Below are 20,667 nucleotides of genomic sequence, written 5' to 3'. Positions count from 1 at the left end.
TGGAAAAAGTTGAGGGTTAGGAGGGGTGAGCACAGTGCTTCTCTAGCCCCTCAGGAAGGAGGGAGGTGGGTGTGAGCACCTGGAGAGGTGAGGGCACGGCAGGGCTGGGCTGGCAGTGTGTGGAGAGGAAGGGAGGACACAGCGGGAGCGAACAAGGCCAGGCAGAGCAGGGATGGCTCATGCAAAGTTGTTCAAGCAGCTCCCAAGGACATTTGGGGCGTGAACCACATCCAAGCACAACACCAACACCCATCGCTCACGGGGAGGTGGTGAGAAGAGGTCTGCAGCTCTCCTGCCTTCTCCGACTGCACCGGTGCCCATCCAGGGGCAGTGGGGGGATAGAGACAACCCGGCTCACAGCTTGGCACTGGCAAGGTGGCCCAGCAAGGGTTGTCCTGAGGCCAACACCAGCAAGAGCTGCTTACAGTGCGTATTCATTCAGGAATGAAACAAGCTCCTGATAGCCCTGTCTACCAGGGCCTGATAAGAGAGGATCCCACGGGATGGCTAATTTTGAATGGTGGTGACCCTATTAAGCGGTTATTAATCATCTTGTCACACAACAGCCTGCCCCAGGTACTCCAGAGAAGCAAGGCCACAAGACCCTCAGCAGTGTAGGCAGCCATCCGAGCAGTTCAGCAGCTCTGCCTCCTCAGGGACAGCCTGACTGGGATGAATCCAACATCAGCGCACTAAAACCCTCCAAAAATGCACCCAGGCAAGGACGCTATATATAGGCTCTGGCCTGGGCTAGGCCACTCTCTTGAAAAAATGACACCCTCCAACAAGTAGCTCTGATGTTTGCAGTGTTGGGATGCAGCAGGAGCTGCAAAGCCCACCAAGGAGCCCACTTTTTGGAGTGAAGATGGGTGACAGCAGCAGAAGGCTCCCTGCCACACGAAGCCCCTGGCTTCTGGCTGCCCAAGCCTGAATCTGGATTTAGGAACCACTGGAGCAGGCAGCTGAGATCGTGAATCATTACCCTGCACTGGCTCCAGTGCACTCTCCATCCCCACCCAGGCAAGTTCCCCTGGCAGCCTCTGCCAAGGTGGCACTTAGAGGAGAGTGGTGAGGGTGAGGAGGGCAGGACCATGAGGGCATCTCACTGGGTTGGCTCAGCATCTGGGGAATCCCAGCACCGCTGGGGGCTACAGAGTAAATCCTGTAATTTGGGTAGTTTTTCTTTGCTTTCCAAAAAGAAAAAAAAAAAAAGGCAATTAACTTGCCCTGTGTGATGATTTTGCTGCCTGTGAAGCAAATACCAGTCCTGTGGATAAGGCAAGGGATTCCAGGATGGCAAAGCAGTGGCAATGAGCCCTCAGCATGTTTTCTGACTCTCAGGAAAGCAGGGTGGGCATCTGTTAGAGATCCCAGGTCAGAGCCAGGCTGTCTTGGCTGAGGAATGCAACAGCCCTGCATCTTCCACGGATCCCTACATGCAGCATCTGGGTGGAGATGCTCCTCCCAGGCAGAGTCTAGCTGCAGTTCAAATCTGCTGATGATGCTCAAGAGCAAGAGAAAGGATGCTGGGTCGGAGGAAGGAGGAGGGCAGAGTGCTGTCAGCGGGTAGGTTTGGCTGGATATTCCTCATCCCTTCACCATGTGTTGTCCTTCCTGGAACATCCCTGCTATTTGGACCCTCTGGGCTGTCAGTCCCTGCAGACAGGGCTATTTTTGGGATTGGAAGACAGGTTGCCAGTACTGGACAGGGGCAGAGGGCCAGGAGCCTCTGGAAGGAGGCAGAGGGAAGGGGGTGGCCCCATCAAAGTGAGATGCTGAGTGGGGGCTCTGGGGTGACCCCAGCACAGAAGTGGGGTTCCTAGTGCCAGGTGAGCCCACACTGGGGAAAGGTGAAGAGCAGCTCTGGGGAGCACTATAGGGGGATTGGACAAGATGACCTTTAAAGGTCCCTTCCAACCCAAACTATTCTATGATTCTAGGATTTTAGCTGGAGCAGAGCTTTTCCCCACGCCTGTCAAAAGCCATCAACAAAAGCCTTCCTCTCTCTCCACTCCTCCTCGGGAAACCACCAGCGATCTTGACATGGGAATAAAGGCTCTGGGAGAATCCAGCTTTTTTTGTTCGTGGCCAGGCAGCCAAATCCCGCAAGCCCGAGACAGCAAGCCTCAGCAATCAAAGCCACGAGCAACAGCCGACCCCGCTCAAGGGCACAGCCCCAGCCCTCCCTCCTCTCCCTCCCCAGTCCTCCTGCTTTTCCCAAGCAGATTAGGAGCCTGTTCAAACGCTCAGGACCCCCGGAGGTCAGAGACGCTGGCCTCCTGCACCAGAGGTTTGCTTGGGAACTCGCTGAGTTTCCTGCTCCTGGTAGGTCTGGAGATAAGCCCTGGTGTGCGGCCGCTGTCGGTGCCAGCGCCAGCAGGAGTCCACAGTTGCACACCGAAAATGCAGCAGCAAAAGCTCCAGAGCCACGGAATCACAGAACCACAGAATGATTTGTGTTGGAAGAGTCCTTAAAGATCGTTTAGTTCCACCCCCCCCTGCCATGGGCAGGGACACCTTCCACCAGCCCAGGTTGCTCAAAGCCCCATCCAACCTGGCCTTGGACGCTTCCAGGGATGGGGCAGCCACAGCTTCTCTGGGCAACCTGTGCCAGGGCCTCACCACCCTCACAGGGAAGCATTTCTTCCTAATACCTAACCTAAACCTATTATCTTGCAGTTTAAAGCCATCCCCCCTTGTCCTATCACTACATGCCCCTGTCAAAAGCCCTGGCCCTTGTGTGTTTGTGCCTTGCAGTTGAGCACATCTTGTAGGGGATGAGAGATGATCAGGAAGACCTCCCAGAGGCACTCCCCTGGATTCTCCAAGGCCTAATAGGAAGGCTGAGCTCCCCCCACCCCGAAGCACCCGGTAGGGTTTCCCTGTGCTGCTCAGTCTCATAAGTTTAGTGACAACAGTTTCTCTGCTGCATTCAGCTGTACCAGCCTCCAGAATTCAATGAGCCACGTACACAGCCTCAGCTCCTCTGGCAGTGGAGACAAGGAAGGAATTTTAAGTAACAGTGAAGAACATCCAGCCAAGGATATGTCTGACCCATCATCCTCATACCTCACAGCTGCCTCCTCGCCTGTGCTCTGAGACACACAGCCTGCAGACAGCAGGTGGCACCCCTAGGGCAGCAGGGATGCAGGGAGCCCATGGAGGAAGCCAAGTATCTAGGCACTGATCAGGGCTTCAGCTGAGATGCTTTGAAGGCGGTTTGGTGCATCACCATCAGATGTGGCAATTTCGGAGCAGCCTTGGATGTCACGCTAGAGCCTGGAGCTAGAGCAGAGCTGTGCTTTGAATGGTTCTTGCAAGCCTCCAGTAAAAACCATTGGCTTCCAGCTGGGAGGTGAGGATGATGCAGGTGCTCAGCAGCTCACTCATTTCTCTGCATAGGGAAGACATTCCATACACAGCAGCCTCCAATGGTCTTCTGGCGTCCCAAAGTTTTGCACTTCACCAAGAACTTGCAGGTGCTAAATTAAGACCATCTAGAGAACAGGGCATGACCTTTGCCAGACGGGGTGCCTCAGATACTGAAAATGATTCCAATTGCTGACAAAAGGCAGGGACTTATCTGCCTTTACGTAATGTAGCTCTTCCAGCAGCCACGGAGGAAAAGCACACATGAAAAAGCAGGAGAGGAAATGGAATCAGCTTCTCACTTCCATTCTGCCATTGTCGTTGGGGAGTTTCAGCCCCATTAAGTCAGGATTGTTCAAGTGCAGCTCCATATCCCAGCTGGATGGGAAGAGTATGCCAAGGGAGAGGCACGATGCCACACAGCTCCTATGTCAGCAGCAGAGGCAGGATCCCAAAGATGGGATGTGAGCTCTGCAGGCACCCACAGGAGGGGTATATTGGTACAAACACAGCAGGAACCAGCTCAGGCTTCCAAAATCCCGCCCCAGCAGAGCCAGGTCTGCTGGCAGGAGCTCCAGGAGAGCACCACACTCACGGCAGCTCCGGTGGTAAATCCAGGTGGAATAATTACACGAGCTTGCTGCATTTTCATTGTCCCTGTGCCCACACCAAGATCTGCTTGTTAGTCCTGGTTGGATGTGCCACTCACACGATAGCATCTCTTCCCTAGTCGAGCATGACTTCCCTTGCAGGAGAGTCAGAGCAATTACTTGTACAAGCAGCCCTCGCCATCTCCCGATAGCCTTCGCTCTGCTCCTGCGTTTTTAGACACTTCCCATGTGTTGCTCAGTCAGAAAAGTCATTTACTAAAGCCAGTCGATAAGACACGGAGCGAACGTTTAATCTGCCACAGGTATCTGAAGGACAAGGAGAGGGAGGAAGGGCTTGTGCCACCCCAGCGCATGGCTTTGCGCATGCAAAGCTCAGCAGCTCCTCAAAATTCCCATTTTAAGATCTCTCCATCTGACCCCAGCCAGGGAACAGCTGCGGCAAGAAGAGACGGAGCAGGAGCAAACGAGCACGGTGGCTGGGGGGAGGCAAAGGGGCTATATCTAGCTTTGCCTGCTCTCTATCCTTGCTCTCAGGGTAAAGCAGGATTTCTGGCACTGTGAATTAGAGGAGCCTCCTGATTGCTGGTCCAAAACTCACTGTCATTGGGACATCCTCTGTCCTGGGGAGAACCTGCTTCATCACTTGGCAGCGAGCAATAAAGAGAAGCGTGAAAGAGTCAGACTCAGCTCTTAAAAGCTGGCCAGCAGGGTTTTAAGTATTTGGGGTTTGGACAAGTTCATCACAACAAGGAAACACCTCTGCCCTCCTCATTCATTTTTAGAAGAGACAAATAAAAATAGACTTGTCAGAGGCGAGAGGGGGAAGGAGCCACATGCCAGCTGCCAATGAAGCCCACAGCCTCCAGCTCACAACCGTGCTGTGGACCTGTGCCCCCCAGGCCATTCGTGTCCCACCTTGGGGCAGGTGAGACCCCTGATGAAAAGGTGGAAGAAAGGAAGAGCACCCACACACACATGCTCTTCTCAAGTAAGAGGAAGAAGTGGTTATCCCCGGCTGGGGAAAAGACACTTCCTGGTTTTCACTGGACCAAGAAGGAGACCAAGAGATGAACTCTGGCACTATCTGTTATCCAGCAAGTTTCCAGTTGCTGGACATTGCCCACATAACTGTAACCAGTGTGGTTTTGCACCTGCATTGCAGGAGGTGGCAGCAGCCCCAGTTGTGCCCCCCCAGGCCAGTACCATCCTGATATCTGTGAGTTTACATGAGTAACAAGAGCTGGAGTCACCAAGAGCATTGGCTCCCTCCAGCCTTTGCAACCAGAGTGGTATCTCCATTTCCTGTAAAAGTGGCACTGGGGTGTGTCCTGCCACATTGTGCTTTCGCTGCTGGTTCACTGAAGCCCTTGAATCTTTGGTTTCATGCCCCTGAGCCCTTAGCCTTCAGTGTCTCATTCAATGGTGTCATGATGATAGCCCACCCCTGTGGCCCACCTCAAAGCACAGACACATCTTCCGAGGATGTTTGGCACCTTCACTTCTGAAATGTTTGTGGCGTTTTCTGCCTAATCTTAACCCTGGTGCCACCGCAAATCCATCTCAATCCAGAGCAGTCACTGTGGCTCTTGAGAAGAAGAGGGCAAGGCACAGGTATGAAAGCCTTGGCCCAGACAAGTCCTTGCTGACAAGGACCACCCCTTCCAAATCAGTGTCTTCCTGGGTGCTAAAACCCATTGCAGCTTTGTACCCTGCTCTTGTAGTGTTTATCTCAGCTCAGTCAGACCTAATTAACTGTTTTAAGATTTGTTCCTTGGTCAGAAGGTCCAAGGATGCAGGATTCCCTGGAGCATTGCCCATTGCCTAGTGGGGTCTGTGGCTGGGTGCTGATCCCAGCTGGAGCACAGCTCTCCAGCATCACCACAGGACTGTGGAGGAAGGTGCTGCTCCACAGGCTGAAGGCAGCTGGGATGAAGAAAGATAAAGCTAAACCTTCATTTTACTGGAATATCAGCATGCTGGCACTCATGTAACCCTCTTAGTTCAAGCTGGTTAGCTGTGCCGAAAACCTCAGGCCAAACTCATCCAGCAAAATCCCTGAGTATAGAAGGAGTTGTCCCCATAAGGGGCTATTTGGCAGCATGGCTGTCCCACACCACTTTGAGGGATTAAAACAGAAAGACCCTTTTGCTGGTACAGAAGGTCCCCTGTGCTGGCTGCCTTTTTCCTGGGATTAAACCACGCCGGGGAACGTGCCCTCTACCACCTGCTGCTGCCCCTGGGCTGAGAGGGGATCCTGGCTAGATGGGTTTTTCGGGTGACCCCCTGCCCCTCGCAGAACCGATTTCCCCTGCCGGGCTGCCAAAGCACCACCAGCAACCTGGAGGCAGAGAGGTGTCCCCACCCCACCCCGAGGGAGCCCCGTGGGAGCTGGTGAAGCGCCGCACGGAGGGGACCCTGGGTGCGAGGCGGGCAGCACTCCGGGCACGGTGCCCGCAGCCCACCCGCGCCAGCGCGGCGGGACCCGGCACCCACCGCACCCGGCGAAGGCGCTGCGGTTCTTGGTCTCCCCCCAGTGACCAGACCACATATAACAAAGCAGCAGGTCTGTGACTCGTGCTCGGGAGGTTTCCAGCCCCACGAGCAGAGCTCCTGGCTCCCAGAGCGGGGTGTATTTGATTACCAGGTAATTATACTAATCATTATTTCCCCGAATCCTCCCCGACGAGTGAAAGTCCTCTCGCTGGCGTGCCGGCTTGCGTTGCAGTTTTTGGAAGCAAGACCCTCTTTCTTCCATATGCCAGCGCTTGAAATGTATATATTCATTCATTAAGGAGCACCGACACCGCTGTGGCAAATGACCTGTCAACAGATTTACAGCAGGAAGTAAGTCACTGCCTCCGAGCCTGCGCTCTTAATGTAATTAAAGCCCTCTGTTTGGAATTCGTTGTTAATTAATATTCATGCTCTGTTCCCCATCTGCCATTCCCACGTTGCTGGTTCCTTCTGAGATTGATCAGAGGGTTATTAAGGCAACAAGCAGACAGAGAAGGAGGCGGGTGGCTGGTGGGAAGGGGTTGGATGAGCTTTTGGTGAGGGAGCAGGACTGCATCCAGGACCCCAACTGCTCTGGGAGGGAATGGCTTTCATCCTGGCTTTCTCCCTTGCTGAGGGGAAATTAAAGGGATGGTGAGAATGATGGATCAAGGGACAGGCACCATTGGTTGGCTCCTGAAGTCTCCCAGGGCTTGCTTCAGCACTGAAAGGAAGATGAGAAGCATCTCTGGAGTTGGGTGCTGAGGACAAGCTGGTGGTGTGAACTAATTAGCCTAATTGAAATGAGGCTAATTGCTGACCTTTGTGGTTTGGCCTGAGGGAGCAGCCATGGCAGCCCAGCACCATGAACCAGACCTACCAGCGGAGTTATTTGGGGGTGGAGGCTCAGAGGGAGTTTCAGATGAAGCAGTGCTCACCTGGGCATATGTAAGGAGGGCACAGATGTACAGAGTGGCAACAGACACCAACAACTTTCCCCAGCCCAGTGCAGGTCATGAGGTGACATCTGTGAGGACAATGTGGCCAACTTCTTTGGGTGGGCACAGCCTTTGCAGTGACAACACACCAGGTGCTCCACTTAAAGAAGGTGAGAGCTTGTCCCACACCTGCACAGGCTGGAGGTCTCCTTCTCTCTGATCTACAGCTGCTGTGGTGTTTCCACAAGTGCTCAGCATGGCTCCCAACAGGATCAGACACACACGGGAAGAGCCACAACTCCTTTACCAAAAATGCTGAAACCAGGCACATGCTGTCCACCACTCTGGGTGAGAAAGATGTTCCCACATCAAAGGGTGAGAGCCTGGTGGGTGCCATCCTGCCGAGCTCATGGGCTGCTGTAAATGCAGTGCTCTGCAGCAGGAGCAGGCCAGGCTGGAGATGTGTCCCCAGTGGTGGCCCTGTATCACTCCACCACCCCATCTCCAGATGCTGGGGTGTGTCCTTCATACTGACTCTGAATCACCCCATCACACCATCCCCAGATGCTGGAGATGCCAGAGCCAAGCATCCTTTGAAATTAAGGGCACTGCATGCACTGCAAAACCTCTTGAAGACCCTTCCAATTCCCAGGATGCAAGCCAGGATAACTAGGGGTCTGTGGTTGGTGCAGACAGGTAGGCAGCTGGAAGGCAGGTCTTGCAGTCAGCCTCCGTCAGTAGGAGAACACTGTCCCTCTCCCAGGCAACTCTTCTTCCCCAGGAAAAGTGTCACAGGGATATGGTATCTCAGGATGGAGGTTCCCAAGGGACCAGAGGGACTGGGGCTCTCAGCCAGGCTCCGAGCAACCCCAGCTCTGTCATAGGAACACTGAGTGGGGTTTCCTCAATCAACAAAGCCCATTTCAAATGGCTTTTAGATCTTTAAACACAATCGTAGGGTTTAAATTGGATAGACCCCGCTCGGAAAGCTGAGTCCCACTGGCACCTCCTGTTTATACACGAACAATCAAAGTGATTTATTCATCTGCCTAAAGCAGGGTTGCTCTTTGACCATCCATCCATTATCCTTATCTATCTGTCCTGGTTAGGAGCCGAGCAATCCATCCTGCCGAACGCACGCCGCCGCTCTCCGGGAGGGCTCTGCCGGAGCAGACGACACGGGCCCGGCTCTCAGCGGCGCTAACGCAATTCCATTGACGTCAACCGGAGCCGCCCGTCGTCACCCCCCCCCGAGAAAATTGAAGCCCAGGGTGGGCAGAGCCGGGTGGGCACTGAAGGGATCCGCGGTTGTAACCAGGACTGGAGCTGCCGCCCAGCCCACGGCGGAACGCACGGACCCTGTGCCACCGGCGTGCAAAGGGCACCGTCAGTCCAGGGGAATTCTTGATTCCCCTGATTAAGTTGCAAAAGGGGACCAGTGGTGTGGTCCTGGGGCACCATCCTCCATCTGTGAGGAAAAGGCCACGTTACTCCTGTGCCACGTGGGTAACCAGCAGTGGCACCTGCACCCTGAGTCCCTGCTGTCCCTGCCTGGGACGTTGTAGAGGGGCTCAGGTTCTGCCCTCCTGCCTCCTGGAAATGAAAGATTCCACAGCTTGTCAAAAATGCAGCACCATGAGGATGTTTCAACCCTGAAAGCGTCCAAGGCCAGGTTGGACGGAGCTTTGAGCAACCTGTTCTAGTGGAAGGTGTCCCTGCCACAGGGTAGTTGGAATGAGATGATCTTTAAGGTCGCTTCCAGCCCAAAACATTTCATGATTCTATGATCTATGACCACTAGAAATTAGCTCAGAAAATATGTTCTTCTCATCTTGCATAGGGGACAAGCAGTCGTGACAAGCTGAAGCCCCTTGTCTGCAGCAGGCAGATGCCCAGCAAGGAAGAGCAGGATTCCTGCTCTCTGTCCCCTCGTTTGTCCCCAACCTGGGCTCTGTGGGGACTGTTTAATCCCACAGCCATAGATGGGAGAGTGATGAGGCTCAGTCATGCAGGAGACATGGAGGGTCTCCACCCTGCAGAAGAGATGGCTCAGGGAGGATGGCACTGGAACTGCCTACCATGCACTGAGCACCTCTTGGTCAGCAGGCTGAGTGACCACTGCTGAAACTGTAACTTAGAAAAACAATCCTACAAGCTTAAATAAGCTGCAAAGGGCACCATGTCTCTCTAAGGAAACTGGGAGGGTTTCGCAGCTCCCCATCAAGGTCCTCTCTTGCCAAATTTCACCTCCCAGGTGAAGCACAGGCTGCAACAACTTCCCTAAGGAGGTTTGGGAAGGGAGTGTGGCCACAGGCAAACCAAATGGCCTTCCTCTTGGAAAAATACTGACCCAGTTTGGCTGAAATTTTCTAAAGAAATTCAGGTTGAGGCAAATCTCTGGGAGACAATTTCTGCCTAAATGCGAGTGTGTGTTTTGGCTTTGTTCTAAGCAATAGGAAACAGCCCCATAAGGGGAAGTATTGGGCAATCTCAGTAACAAGCAGTGCTATCTACTCTCTCTACAATAAAACAATTAATTCTCATTAATTTACACTCTTGGAAGAGGATTTCTAGACTGGGAGAAAAAAGTACAAAAAAAAAAAAAAAAAAAAAGAAAGAAAGAAAAAAAAGAGGAGAAAGCAATGGAATTAGCCAACCCACTCCAGACTTGAATCACTCCAGATCTGTGTGATGGCACCTGGCAGAGCAAGGTGTGAAGGGCTGTGATTTGGAGAACTCCAACTCATCTAGTAAAGAAGAAAAAGGTTTCTGCTGCTGCCATCCCTGAGGACCTTCAACAGTTGGGTAATGTCAGAGGAATCTCCTGGGCCACAGAGAAAAAGCAGGGAGTGGTAGGAGCAGGTACCAGCACTTCCAAAAAACGGTGCTGGAAAGGGAAAAGCAGGTTCTTTCATGGTATTTGAGACCATTTCCATCCATGCAGAGTGGGCAAGGAATGCTCTTTCATGGGGATTCTCCATAGCATTGGTGAATGTGGTTTATAACCTGCCTGAAAGCAGGACGCACCAAAGTTTTGTGACTATTCATTTTGGAAAGTTTTCCAGCCTGAGAAGTTCATGGTTTGGATTACCCGGAGAAGTTCCAAGCAAGCATCTAAAATTGGGGGAATCAAAGCAGATTCAGACCCTCGAGGCCAGTGCCCACAACTGATTACCAGGATGCACAGCCTGTGCCCCCAGTTCTGCAGCCAACGTGGTAGGTCAAGGTGAGGTGAGATCCCTCCCCAGCCATACACCTTCTCACCACTGCCCTGGGTGGAAGGAGACACAGGTACTGAGCATCACTGCTGCAGCACTCACACACTCTGACCCAACAAGCCACCAAGATGTTTTGAGCCATGACTGGTTGTCTTCTGGAAATTCCTGGGGAGATTTGGCCAAAAGATCACCCAAGTTTGACAAATTTAGCTTGCTGTAGTGTCGGGTGACTCTGTCCACAAGCCAGGTTGATTTTGTAGCTGGTGTGAGAGCAAGGACAATAACCACGTGCTTGGAGAGAAACCCACAGGCCAAAGAGGTGTTTTTGTGCAGTAAAACTATTTTCACCAAGCTTAAGTCAAGCAATGAAATATTCATAGGACACTAAAGCAGTGGGCTCCCTGGCTGCCTTCTTATGAGAATCCAATAATACTGGAGACAGCCTTAATTCAATATTCAAAAAGCCTCTTTCCTTTTCCCTCTCTCCATCTCCCCAATGTCTCTTTGGGTTCAGAGACCTTTTCAGAAACCTCACTTTTATGTGCTGGATGCATTAGTGGAGAGGAGAAATGGGGGGAGAAAGAATGGGAACGGCAAGGATGGCGACCACATACAGGACAGCCGGGGATTTCTGGTCCCCAGGCTGCCTGGTGATGCTTGGCTGGATGACCTGAGACAGCTCTTCCCAAAGACATGTCTGCACAGCTTTTTCAGGGCCAGACCCACACCTGTGCTCAGACTCAGCAGGTTTGGAATCAGTTCTGGTCCAAGAGCTGTGTAACCACGGATGTGTGGTCCACGTTGCCACTGACAGACTCACAGAGAAACAGGCTGCCTGGCTCAGCTGCAGTGGATGCCAGCAGGGCTGAAGCCATTTTTGGCTCAGCATCTATCCTGCAAAAAGAAAACAGTGGAGATAGAGCCTTTATCCACCAGCATGGACTGAAAATTGGGACAGCTGGGCTCAGATGCTCTCGAGGAGTAAAGCCCTGTAGCTCCAATGACATGGGTGATGTTCATGTGGGCAGTCATCTTCACCCAGGGTGAGGACACAGGTGCTGACAGGGTTTGAATGAGCAATTTGATGCTCCCAGCTTGCCCTGTTGATGTTACAACTCTCACTCCCTGACCTGGAACAGCAGTACTGACAGACATTTTCCTCCACATTTCAGAAAGAGCAAGGCCAACCTGCAGACCTCTTCCCAGAGGTCATGTTTCCTGTGGAATTGCACTGAGCTAACCCTCAGAAGGCCAATACTGACACACAGCTACCCCGTGCCAGGAGATGGGCACTGCTTCATGCTGCAGCTGGTGGGGGAGGCAGCTGTAGCTCTGCTGGCAGGGCCTTCCTGCCCACTGTGGGGAGGGACAATACTCAGGGATGTGAACTGAGGGTCCAGAGGATTGCTTGCTGCCCCTCCAAACACAAAAATGGGGGGCATCAAAGGATTACAAGCAGCAGGACGTGGTTTTCCACACCAGCCATGGACACCATGGGGCTGGATGCTGTGGGTGCTGAAGCTTCATGGAAAAATTCAGAGAAGAAGATCCCCCACTTGCCATCTGTAGCTTTGGATGATGATTCTCTATATGTGTTGCAGCAAAGTGAAGATTTAAAAGAGCAACAGCTTTCCAAGCACTTAGCAGAGTATTCCCCCCTGCCCCCCCATAGGATTCTTTCCCAGAGAATATTTAAAATCCAATTATTTACTCCACAATGCACTGGTTATTTGGTTTCTTCTGGCATCTCCCAGTCACGAATGCCCTCAAGCAGATCACTTTCAACCTTCAGAAAACCTCTCTATTAGCATTTGATCCTGTCAGGCTCTTTTTATAGCCACTCTCCAAGCTAAGTGGAAGCTGCTCAATGGCTACCTGCCACGCTGGGGCATGGGGGCAGATGCCAGATAGCAGGGGCAGGGCACAGTCCCCATGAAGGAGGCTTCAAAGCACCAATGATGCACAAACAGTGCACAAAAATTGGGTCCATGGTCACATGCTGGGGTGAGTGTGGAGAGCTCTGTACTGCTCTGAGCTGCTTCCCATCTCCAAGGCAAGGTGAGAGCCCTTTGGGGAAAAGCAAAATGCTCCATCCTGTTGGTGCCATCACCCTGGACTGGGGGCTGTGCTGGTGCATCCCACAGAAGGAGAGAGTGAGCAGGAAGCCTGCAAGTCCTTTCACACCTTCTGCAAGAGCCTGGCACTAACAAGGCCCTGGCCAAACTCCAGCAGGAACCTGACGTGCTGCCTCCCTTTCCATGACAAGAAAAAAAAAAAAGAGATTTCTTTCTCTCTTCCTTATTCTAGCACCTACAGGCCTGATGCTGATGATTCAAACAGTGAAGACACTCTCTTTGTTGATCTTTTATAGATTCTGGTTCCAGCTACACTTGGTGACACATCACTGAAGGCAGGTGTTTACTCTTAGAGTAGTTGTTTTGTGATGAATAGAGATGATAAAGCCAGGTTTTCTCCAGGTTTTGAGTCTTATACTTTAGCTCCCAGTTTTAGAGGTCCAAGCTAGGTATTTTCCAGTATATGGGGTGTTGACTGATCCAATATGACTCCTGGTGAACACCAGAATATAGTTGATGAATCTCACAGACTATGCTGGGAGCTGAAAGCAGATATATACACCAATGCTTCAGGTGGGAAAGTAGATTGTAAAGCACACCTAAACTAGGTTACATGGGAGTGGTGTGGCAGAGCAAGGACAGGATATGGGGTCTACAGTAACCCCACACACACCTGACATTGATCCCTTTCTTCCCAAGGAAAGCTGAAAAACCTGAACGTCCCTCTTTGCCTAAAGCACCACGGCTCTCGGGCGACTGGTGGGTGAAGGACCAGCTCTGCCCCTGGGCAGCAATGTGGGCTGGAGTATCCCCACAATCCCAGCTGCTCCCAGCTTCTCCCTTGGTGAGCCCCCCCCCCCCTCTCAGGTGGAGCCACCAACAGACATCATAAGCCTTCCAAGAAGACCTCTGCGAGGAATAATGCCGCTGATGGATGATGCCTGTCTGGGTGCATCGTCTGCCGATAGGTCACGAATTACTCAGATGTGTCTGTTATCCCAAATTATTCCCTGATTCACGCCGCAGCTTACGCAGGAGCTCCTTGATTAGATTCCTCAATATCAAACGCCCTGGCTCGTTGGCCTGACCTTCTCTCCACGTAAGCCTCCGGGCCATAAACTGTTCTTATCCAAAATCTTGACCTCATGTTTAATTTTATCACAGTTGACGTTAACGGAGGTTAGTTGGGCTTGAGCAAGCACTGGAAGTTAAGTGTTCCTGCACCAGGGCCTCCGTGCATTTCCCAGCACTGACTGATGACCTGAATTCAAGGATGCCTTTTCCCTGGCTTCGACAGGCTTCAGCTTGGCACACGCAATTCCTGGAATCAGTTCTCCACCGCTGCTGATGATGAATCAATCATTTGCTTTCTGAACGTGTTCCACAGAATTCCCTCAGCCTTCAACGTGCTGGCAGGCTTTCCCACCACAAAATTAGTTGGCTCAACAGCTCTCGGGACAGTGAGCACCCCGCATACAGTTCCTGTCTGGAAACAAATGGATTTAAACATTTGAAGTGAACTTTTGTGGGCAGACCTTTTTCAGCAGGGCCTCAGACTTGGTGAGAACCAGACTCAACAAAAATGGGTTGGTGGGCAGAGGGTGGTTGAGGAGAAGGAAGGGTGCACGAGGGTTGGTGTATTGACATCAGTCAGCCTGGTGGAGTCTAGGCAGGGCTTTTACAGGTTCAGAAGGGCCCTGGATACCTGACGTCACCTGGGTGGTTCGATGGAAAATCCCTGTGATGCTCAGGTTGAATCCACCTCACATCAGATACCTGTAAGGTTTTGGTTGGCTTGCTTGGCTGTGTAAAGCCATAAAATGATCCAGGCTTCCTCTCTGGTGAGCAAAAAAACAAGCTAAAGTTCAGTCCAGAGCTTGATTTATCCCAGGTATTTAGGACAAGATGGGATGAATGAGTCTCAGACAGCTGTTCCTTCAGCCCTTTGGTCATTGAGGGATATTGGACAACAGCTTTTGCTGCAATAACTAGCTTTTGGGTGGCTGAAGGTAAAGTGAACCCTACCCCTTGGTTGGTGCCCACCTACACTCCTGCAGGTCTCCAGATCCACTTCCACACTTTATCCTCCACAGTTGCTGCATGAGGAAGGACCAGGCGCCTTCAGCCAGCAGGGTACCCCATACACAGGGCAAACCTCATTTAGCAACTCCCCCAGAGGTGCTTCAGCAGCAAGATTGGATCCTGCTGCCAGGAACAGGCACTTCCCACAACATCTCCTCCACAAACTGATTGCCAGCATCCAACACAGGAGCCCAGACTTAGACTGAGAGAAGGACTTGGGGATATCAGAGGGTGATGTGCACTCACAACAGCTCAGAGAGCTGCTTGTGTCCTGGGTACATCCCTGGCAGTGTGGCCAGCAGGGCCTGGAAGTGATGTTCCCCTTCTGCTCTTGTGAGACCATGCCTGGAACACCGTATCAGCTCTGGGGTCCCCAGTACAAGAGAGACTATGGACCTGTTAGAGGGTCACCAAAGTGACCCAAGGGCTGCAGCACCTCCCCTCTGAGGAAAGGCTGAGAGATTTGGGGTTGTTCAGCCTGGAAAACTATTGCAGCCTTTCACTATCTAAAGGGGGCTTATAAGAAAAATGGAGAGGTTTTTCCCAGGGTATGTAAAGATAGGACAAGGAGGAATGGCTTCCCACTGACAGAAGGCAGGTTTGATTAGATATTAGGAAGAAATTCTTTCCTGTGAGGGTGGTAAAGCAATGACACAGGTTGCCCAGAGAAGCTACGGCTGCCCCATCCCTGGCAGTGTTCCAGGCCAGGTTGGGTGGGGCTTGGAGCAACCTGATGGAAGGTGGCCCTGCCCATGGCAGGGGAGTGGAAATAAGTGATGTTTAAGGTCCCTTCCAACACAACTCACTGTGATCCTCAGAGCATGATTTAGACTTCAGATTGGTGCCCCTGCTTTCCTAAAGACACACAACTCCAAAGCCAGGTAGGGAAGTTCAGTGGGGCAGGGGATCCCCAGCACCTCTGGCAATCACACCACACCAACTTGGGTGCCAAAATGGGGCTGGGGAAAGCTGAAGTCTGGACACTGGGCCAGGTGTGGGTGTTTATGTTTTGGCATAATGGAGAGCACATTTGCAAAGAGGAATTAATCATTTTTGCCGATCATTTTAATTGTTGAACACTGCCTCTCTGCAAACTATTCATGAACAGACAACAACTTTCTCTAATTTAGTCATTAGTCCTAATTATTCATTCCATCTCTCCTATTAATAACATGCAGGCAGCAGACTGACAGCAAACAGCTCCATGCAATTATTTTGCTCAGTGAAGTTTGAAACACAAGCAGTGCCAGGTATTTCTGATGGGGCACAGATTGCCCAGTGCATCCCTGCCTACCCACCACGTGGCTATGAAATCCTAGAACCACATTTCTGGTGTGAATGCCCCTGTTTGCAAAATGAACACGTGCCAAAAAGCTGCTGGTTCCCAGACTCAAAGGCATTTGTTTGAATACCATTGAACAGTGAATACAAAGAAGCAAATACATTTTACACAGCTCAGAAAATCACCAATCTCAGCTTTGCAGGAAACAGCTTTCTCTAGGTCCATAGCGTATCTGTATATTGACAGTGAGAAAGTTTGCCACCTGAAACTAAGAGTGATTCATTCCAAGGGTACATGAGGAGTATCCAATATTTAATTACCATGTCAATTAGCTACATCACATTGCTTTCCTCCACCCACACCATGATCTAAGCACAGTCAGGCACCTGAGCAGTATTTGCAACCCTATGCCTTTCTTCCCCTGTTACCTGGGCAAGGATCCTGCACACCACCAAACCATCACTAAGGTATTTAAGGCTTAATGGTTTTCAGAGCATTTGAGGCTGTAGTCCTAGATTTCACCTTTAGCAAGAAATAGAAATAGGGATCTCCTTTATGCACATAGAGACTAAATTTAAAGACTCAAAACAGGCAAAAATTGACTGTCCCCAAGCATATCCCCATCCCCTGGAAGAGGCAGCTGCAGCATTAACTCCAGACAAAAATCCCTGCTAGAGGAAGCATATCGACTTCTGATGGGGAGAGCTCCTGTCTTGGTTTTAAATTCACTCAAGATGCAGAGTTTATTCAATTATCAGCCATCTAGAGACTGAAATGTGGCTTCGCTCCAAATATCAACCGGGCAGGGGAGATGATGACAAACAGGTTAACCCTTCATCTACCCTTCAGCTAGACAGAGGGTGGGCAGCAGGACGGCACTGAGCAATCCAACACACATGCATCACGAATCTCCAAGGTTAAAGCTATTGGCTCAGTCCCTCACATGCAGAAAGAGCTTTGACACTGGCTATGCCTAGGAGGGCAGGTGGAAAAAAAAAAAAAAATCCCTGTGGTGTGGTACCCAGTGGGAGGATGCTCTGTTCACAAGCCCCCTTTTGTAAGAGGACCCTGTGCAGCACAAAGAGCTCTCTGTCCTCAGGGGAGACCCACGGCTGTAAAAACAAAGAGAGACACCGGGAAAGCGTCTGGTTCATTATTCCCCTCTGAAAAGCTCTCCAGCATAAGGCCTTTTAAAGGAAGACTCTGGCTATGAGGGGGGTGTGGATTAAGACTGAGATTCATTGGAAGAGGCGAAGGGGGGAGCTGGCAAAATGTAAATCCTCACCAAACGCCTCGGGAAGCATGGAGGGTCTTGTGCTGGCAGCCAGGCCCACATGCCAGCACGTGAGGCTCCTGGGAGAGGTCAGAGCTGCAGCACTTCGCTCCTCTAGGATGCATCTGAAGCACTTGAGGGGCAGCACTCCCACAGAAGTTACCTTAATGCCACTGGTTTTGCTGGGGTTGTTCAGCCCCACTCACTAGTGGCTCTGGAGAGCAGGAAGATGCTGGAGAGAAAGCAAGCACAGCTTTTCCACATGCTGCTCAAAGTCTGTTTTCAGCCATAAATACCGTTTCCCCTGGAGGAGGAAGGTTATTTAGTATTTGGGATGTTAAAGCCCAAACCTGGTGCTTTCTGAGGATCTCTTCTGTGTCACACTGCTCTGACTTGGAGCTCGCAGCATCATCCTCGCCAGGGCGTTCCTGCAAAGCGAGATTTGCTCTCGAGGGAACCGGAGAGCAGAGCCCTTCCCGGCAGCGGGAAGAGATGGGAAGGTGGATCTGTCCCCTGCGAGCGGGATGGTAAATGGCCTCTTGCCTTTGTCATTACCTGGCAGAGATGAGTCTGGGAAGCAGCAAGCTGCACTAACCGGGTATGCAGCATCTTCGCCTGGGCTGAGCTTGCCCTCTGATGGCAAGCGCCGGTAGTGAGAAGTAGCTCTCTCCCAAAACCATCCCCTCCCCTGAGGGATTTCCCTGCTCCAGTTAATCGCCCTGGTGCTAAACCAGCATTTTAGGGTGCTGCTGCCATGAAGGCATCGTCAGCTCCCGAGCTGAGAATTGTCCCAGTGAGGGCAGCTTCTCCTTGGCCGTGACAGCCCACGCTGTGCCCTGCAGGGCTGAGGGGGTAGGGGCTGGCAGAGGGCAAGTGAGGCAGTGCAGAGTTCCTGCAGCAGCTCAAAGAGGGTGACAAGGTCACTGAACTTCTCTTGGAGCACTAATTTAAGGGGACCAGGAAACATGAAAAAACCCCACCACAAACAGCTATGAAGACAGGCTGACAGAGTTGGGGTTACCCAAACTGGAGAAGAAAAGGCTCCAGGGAGCCCTTAGAGCCCCTTCCAGCACCTAAAGGGGCTCCAAAAGAGCTGGAAAGGGACTTCAGACATGGGAATGGAGTGACAGGATAAGGGGAAATAGCTTTAGATTGAAAGAGGAGCAATTTAGATTAGGTATAAGAAAGAAATTCCTCCCCGTGAGGGTGGTAAAGCAATGACACAGGCTGCCCCATCCCTGGAAGTGTTCAAGGCTAGGTTGGACAGGGCTCGGAGCAACCTGGGATAGTGAAAGGTGTCCCTGCCCATGGCAGGGAGGTTCAAACGAGATGACAAAGTTCCCTCCAACTCAAACAATTCTAGGATTCTATGAACTTCTGCCAGCCATCTACAGCTTACCCAAAACGAGCAGCTGACTTTTTTGGGGGTCCTTGCAGCACTAACCCCTGTCACCTGCCCTCCATCCACTTAGAAAAACCAGAGCAGGCAGGGGAAGCAGCCAAGGATCAGTGGGCTGCTCCATACAGGACAACAAGCCACGAGCCAAGGGTGGCCCCAGCACTGCAGGACACTCACCAAGAAGGGTCCAGCCTGAGCACAGGAAGCAGGGCTGGCTCCTGGCAACAGGGTCCATCAACACACCCAGGCACAGAAGAGGAGTCAGGCCCAAGGTCCATCTAGGAACAAGATAAGGCAGGACTGGAGAACAGACTGCACAAGCATGAGGTCCCACCCACAGACACAGAGAGGCACCATTGCCCTACATCCCAAGAAAACAGCAGCATTCAAGGATGACCTTAAATACAGTGCCTGGGCCAATTGCCAGAGGGTGCGTGGGTGCAGGTCCCAGGTGAAGCTGCTCAAGGCAATCAGCGCTTTTTGGTGCCCCCAAAGTCCTGACACCTGATGCTGCCTCTCCTCTATTTCCCCAATAACAGTCAGACGCCAGGACTCATCCTGGTTTTCCAAACCCCATTGGTCTGCACACGGAGAATCAATCACAATCAATGAAAGTGCACTGCAAAATGCTCAGGTTGGTCAACCCTCAGATGTTCATTCAACAGGCTTGAAAATACCAAGAAAGAGATTTCTCGAGATGTGTTTCACTTCTTGATTTTCTGAAATCTTACAGCTCACTTTTTCCGGTCTGCCCCTGTAACCATGTAGAACGGGCAAATACTTCCCTAAAAATGCTGCAGAGCAACATGGCTCAGAGAAACCCTGGATCTAGGCAAGCTGGGGCTACAAGAAAACATCAGCTTTTGCAAGACACTCAGTAAATCCTAACAGGTTGCAAGACCAAAGACAGATGGGAGAACCTCATGAAGTTCAACAAGGTCAAATGCAAGGACTTGCACCGGAGTCAGGGCAATCTCAAGTACAAATACAGGCTGGGCAGAGAATGGATTGAGAGCAGTCCTGAGGAGAAGGATTTTGTGGATGAGGAGTCCAACAGGATTCTGCCACATGCACTGGCAGCCCAGAAACCAACCGTGCCTGGGCTGCATCCCCTGCAGCACTGGGAGCAGGTGAGGAAGGGGATTCTTTGTCTCTGATCTGCTCTCATCAGACATCATTTGCTGCATCCAGCTCTGGAGAGCCCAACATCAGAAGGATGTGGAGCCGCTGGAAGGAGTCCAGAGGAGGCCCCAGAGATGCTCAGAGGGCTGGAGCACCTCTGCTATGGAGAGAGGCTGGAAAAGCTGTGGTTGTTGAGGCTGGAGAAGGCTCCAGGGAGACCTTAGAGCCCCTCCCAGTGCTTGAAGGGGTTCCACGAGAACTGGAGAGGGACTTTGGACAAGGGAATGGAGTGACATGACAAGGGAAATGTCTTCCCACTGTCAGAAGGCAGGGCTAGAGTGGATATTGGGAAGAAGTTCTTCCTTGTGAGGGTGGTGAGGCCCTGGCACAGGTTGCCCAGAGAAGCTGTGGCTGCCCCATCCCTGGAAGTGTCCAAGGCCAGGTTGGACAGGGCTTGGAGCAACTTGGTCTAGCAGAAAGTTCCCTGCCCATGGCAGGGGTTTGAATAAGGTGGTCTTTAAGGTCCTTTCCAACCCGAACCATTCTATGACTTTTGTTGTCTATAACATACAGGAGGGAGTTCTCAGGATATACCAGCACATGCTAATGCTCAAAAAACCAATTGCAATCCACTAAATAGACCTGTTTGAAACCATAAGGGCACATATCAATGCCGTCATATTTTGTGGGAGAGAAATCACCCCAGACGTAGATACCAAATTCATCTTTATTAAAATGGTTAGTACATTTAGACAAGGAGTTAATTTGATCATGGTTGTATTTAGACATGGTGTATTAGCTGAGG

The sequence above is a fragment of the Pipra filicauda genome, unplaced genomic scaffold (assembly GCF_003945595.2).
Source record: "Pipra filicauda isolate LSUMZ 115617 unplaced genomic scaffold, ASM394559v2 scaffold114_size2234877_pilon, whole genome shotgun sequence".
In the NCBI taxonomy this organism is placed as follows: domain Eukaryota; kingdom Metazoa; phylum Chordata; class Aves; order Passeriformes; family Pipridae; genus Pipra; species Pipra filicauda.
This window is presented reverse-complemented; position numbering follows the sequence as displayed.